Genomic DNA, 4,880 nt, shown 5'->3' on the forward strand with positions numbered 1-4,880 from the left:
GCCGCCGCCGCCGCCGCCGCGACCGCCGCTCCAGGCCGGACCGCCGGCCTCCTCCCCGCCCTAGCGCACGCAGGGCCTGCCCTCACCCGTGACCCCCGCGGCCGACTCCAGCGCCCGCTGCCCGCTGTGCCCGGACGAGCGCGGGCCGGTGAGCAGCGGGGTCGGTGCCAGACGAGGCCCGGCCTGGCTGTCGCGACAGGGCCCGGAACCCGACAGCAGGAGCGAGCGCGGGCCGGCGTGCGGAGGTGTGAGAATGTGAGGCGGGCAAGGTCGGGAGCCGCCGTGCGGGGCGGTGGGGCGCGTGTGCGCTGTGGCCGCCGAGCGGGCTCACGAATAAAGCGGGCACGGCCGGGAGCGGGCTCGGACCGCGGTGCGTGCGGGCAGGCGGGCCCCGCGGCCTGCGGCTCGGCGGAGGGCGGCCGTCTGCAAGTGGGCCCCGGTCCCGCCGGCCCGGCGTGCGGCGCCCCAGGGTGCGGGCCGCGCCGCCGCCCCTGGCCGGCCGTTCCGGTTGTCGAGCCTCGGGTGGGAGCCGCGCGGCGCCGCCAGGCCGCTCGCCCTCTCTCCACCCCCCCTCTAATCTAAACCATGCGGGCTCCCATTTCGGGCCGGCCGGCGGGGCCCAAGGGCCGCGGAGAGGGCACCGGGCCGCGCGCTGGTGGAGCGGGCAGCCTACTCCGAGCTCGGGGTCCCCGGACCGTGGAGCCAGGGGACCCTCGAGCTCCCTCCCCGGGGGGCGGCGGGCGAGGACTGATTGACAGCAGCGACGTCAGCGCGGGGAAGGGGTGGCGGCCCCGGAGGGAGGGAGGGAGGGAGGAGGAGGGAGCTGAGGCCCCAAAGTGCAGCCTCGGAGATCAAGGGCCCGCTCCAGAACCGGGATGTGTCCGGCCCCGAGGGCGCGGCGGGCAGCGAGACCCTGACCCAGCTGCCCCGAGTCGGAGTCCCGGCTGACCCGGGCTCCTCGGACCCGAGCCTGCAGCGGACCTCGGGCCGCAGGCGCCAACGCATGCGGCAGCGCAGTTAGGGTGAGTGAGGGTCCCGGCGTGGGTGGGGGTGAGTCGGGAGTGCGGGAGAGGGGCCACCCCGAAACCAGGGAGGATGAGCTGGAAAGGGGGAGAGTAACAGGACCTGGGTAAGAACCTCGGGGACAGTCAAGGCGGCAAGAGGGCGGCGAGAAGAGTTTCTAATCCGGCTGCTGCCTCGGCCCGACTTCCAGCGGTCGGAGCTCGAGCCCTTCTCTCCTCCTAGTAACCGGACGAATTGGGTCTAAGGGCCCAAGAGCATAGAAACGACAGCGCCAGCGCCAAAGGAACAAGGTTAGGACGAGACAAGTGGAGCGGTGGCCTTGAAATTGGTGTTTGAAGAATAAGAAAGGCCAAGGAGGAGGGCCCAGGTACTTGGCGAATATCGATGTGGAAATGTTCGTGATCAGAACACTGGACTTCAGTGCCTTTGATGCAACAGGGTCGTCAAAATTAAAGCAAGGAGCATACTATATAAATAATGATCCATGATCAAGAATTATCAAAATATGAGCAATTACCCAAAAAGCAGGGCTAAGCGGCATAACTAACACAGTACTCGGACTTTAAAACAACAATAAAATAATAGTCACTCTCAAAACCAAGTGAAAATTGTAATCACAAATTTGAGAGAATCATAGACAAAGTGATGGAACAATGTGATAATAACTATTGTATTAAAATCAATAGAATAAGAAATAGTAATAGTGTAAAAATGATAAAACTGTAGGAAAAAGGTGAACAATGAAAATACTAATAAGGGAAATACTAATATTAGTAGTATTGCCAGAATACTATCATATAATTTATTATTGATACTATAGTGAATTATTAAAATAAATGTTAACCAAAATCTTAAGAGCAATAGTAATATAAATAAAGACAGCAACAAGAATTACTGGAGTAATATGACAATTTATGACCAAGGTTTTAATAGTCCCAACAACATTATAAATAATGGTAGAGTGATAAGTGTTGTACCAATGTGATGAAAAAACAGTATTAAGAGCTACAACAATATTACAAATTATGACAAAGTAACAAGAAGTAATGATGCATTGAAAAATAACTAGCGAATTAAGATCCATAACATTGCAAATAATGACAAAGTAACAAGATATGGTAACAATGTGATGAAGAATACCTGGAGTATTATGAACAATCCTAACAAAACAAATAATGGTAAAATAACAAGAAGTATTATAAGGATGTGAAGGAAATGAATGTGAATATTGAGAACAATAATACTACAAGTTATGGTAAATAAATTATTGAAACTGTGACAAAGTACAAACAGAGACTGAGGAGCCAGCACGGAAACATTTCAGGGATACAGAGTAAAAATAAAAATAATGAGAGATTAACATGACCTATTGGAAGACTATATTTAATAATTGCCTAGGTATTAGTAATAGTATCACTAATGTGCCAGGAGGCCCTAGAATGATGGAACAGTGACAGGAAGGCAATAACAACATATTTGATAATGATGAATTAACAAATCAAACCAGTACTTTAACCATACAGTATTAAAAATAACATGTACTAATAGCTTGTGTGATGGGATAAGTAGTCTTAATGTTATTGAATTGACCAGAATACTACTCTGATAATAGAGATAATTAAAATAGTATAAAAATTATCAATTCCCCTCGTGTGAGAAAAGTATCACCAGTAATCTAGAAATGAAAAGAAAAATGCTGTTCTTCTTAAAAAAAGAGGCAGCTGAAAGTGACGGACCCGAGCGCACAGGGCGCGGAGCCGGCCGGCCGCGTCCGCCGAGGGGTCCAGGAGAAGGGCGAGCGCGGGCTGCGCACCCCGGCTGGTGCGGGACCCGCTATACTGGCGTCCCAGCGCGCTGGGACTCGGGGTCCGAGGGGACCGGACAACGGGGATGGCCGTGCCGGGCGGGAAGAAAAAGAAACGAGCGCGGAGCTCCAGCGAAGGCGAATCTTCGCGATGTCGGGATGTGGCAGCGTGGAGGAGAGAAAAGGAAGAGGCGAACCTCGCGTTGGGGAATGAAAGCCCAACGCAGCCCTTGTCCCGCGTGGGAGCGGCGGGACTGGCGTCAGTGGACGCCGGCCGCGGATGTGCTCGGCACCGGGCAGGACTGAGAGCGCGCGGCGCAAGTCGCGGGGAGCCGCTGCACAGCTCCGGGTGTGACAAGTGCCCGCAGAGGACCTAGTGGCCAAGACAGCATCGGGCCAGGCGGCCCCTCCTGGCCCCGCGGGCCGCAGCATCTGGACCAGCGGATCGCGGGTGCCCATCCCGGCTGACCCCAGATATAGTCGGAACCAGCGCGTTGGGCCAGAGCGCGCAACTACCGCCGTTGCGCAGTGTCCCCTTGCCTGGGGTCTCCTGGGATTCCAGGCTCGGCCCCAGAACCCGCATGTGGCCCAAGGCCGGTGCTGGCGTTGGCCATGGTCTGCGAGTCTTCCTCCTCAGTGCCTATGGCTGGAGGACCGACCCGACTGTCAGCCTTATCTTTATGGGCTTTTCCCAGCCCCAACTGGCCCCGGCCCCTTTTTATCTCCTCGGTTGCACTTGGCTTGTTTACTTTGTGAGGCCCTGGGAGCCCATGTCTAGGCCTGGGATGGGAGGCCAGTGGATGAGGGGCCTGGGCCTTGGAATGCCCAGGGAGAGCCAGGAGAGAACAGAAAGAAGGTAGGGAGAGAAAGAGGGAACATTCAGCTGCAAGAAAGGCAGCCAGACATTTAGAAAGCCTCCCCAGAACTTGCCCAGATCCAAATGAAGGGAGAAGAGCTAGGAGGTGTAAAGGAGAAGTAGGGATAATGCAGGGTTGCACCCACGATGAGGCAGGACAGGCAGGTCCTTGCAGGCTGGACTCTCATCCTGATACCCCAGGACCGGCTTCCAGAAGGAAGCAGGAACATGAGCAGGCGGGTGAATAGTCCTAGTCGCTTGGGGAAGGGTAGCTGTACCCTGGGGCAGGACTAGGCTGTGCCTGTGAACTGGACTCAACTGGCCTGGTCCTTAGCTGGGAAGGGCCTGAGTCCTTTGCCTCAAAGCAGAGCCCTTTGGAGCTAAAATCTAAAATGTGAGTGAGTGAGCCAGCCAGTGTGCATGTGAGGGCAAGGCTGGGGCCTGAATCAGAGTGGCCCTAGGAAAATGTGGCTACTTGGGTGACCTGTAGGCTATAAGAGGGTGCTGTGTCTGGGTGTGAGGACGTGGGTGCCTGCGTGGGTGCCACACAGGTATCTGAGGGAGTGGGAACGTGCAGGAAGGAAAATCTTTGGTTCAGGAAGCCTCTACCTGACTGCTGTCTGAGGGAGTGGGTTTGGGCAGATGAGTGAGCAGGGGCCTGAGAGGCCGCTCAGCCGAAGGCCCTCTCCGCCACTGTGGAGCCCCGGGAGCCCAGGCCCTGCCCTCCTGGGCTGACTCTCCTCTCCTCCCTACCCAGAAGGTGTCCTGGCTGCCCTGGGCCAAGAGTGAGCCTGGACCCCAGTTATTAGGAACAGACGAAAAAGACCCAGGCTTCAGGCTCCAGGGTCCACTGGAGCCCAGCAGGAGGAGGCACTGGGGGTGCAGCTGGGGCAATGCCGAGAGGGCGGTCCTTCCCCCAGACCTACTCATCACACAGCCCCACACCCAGGGCAGGCGGACCTGGAACCGCACACAAACCCTCCCAGGTCCAGACCCAGAGGGAGGAGGCGAGGGTCCTGCCCGCGCTGTTCTCCCTCCTCCGGCTCAGGAGGGGGCGGGGTCCACGTGCGCCAGGGCGGCCTCCCAGCAGTGCCCGAAGCACCCCCCACCGCCACCCGCGGCTCGGCTGCGGGGCTGCCGGGTCTCAGGCGCGTGTGGACATGGGCGTGTGACTCGCGTGTGCTGTGCCCACAGGAG

This window comes from Physeter macrocephalus, chromosome 14 (genome assembly GCF_002837175.3).
Source record: "Physeter macrocephalus isolate SW-GA chromosome 14, ASM283717v5, whole genome shotgun sequence".
Classification (NCBI taxonomy): Eukaryota; Metazoa; Chordata; class Mammalia; order Artiodactyla; family Physeteridae; genus Physeter; species Physeter macrocephalus.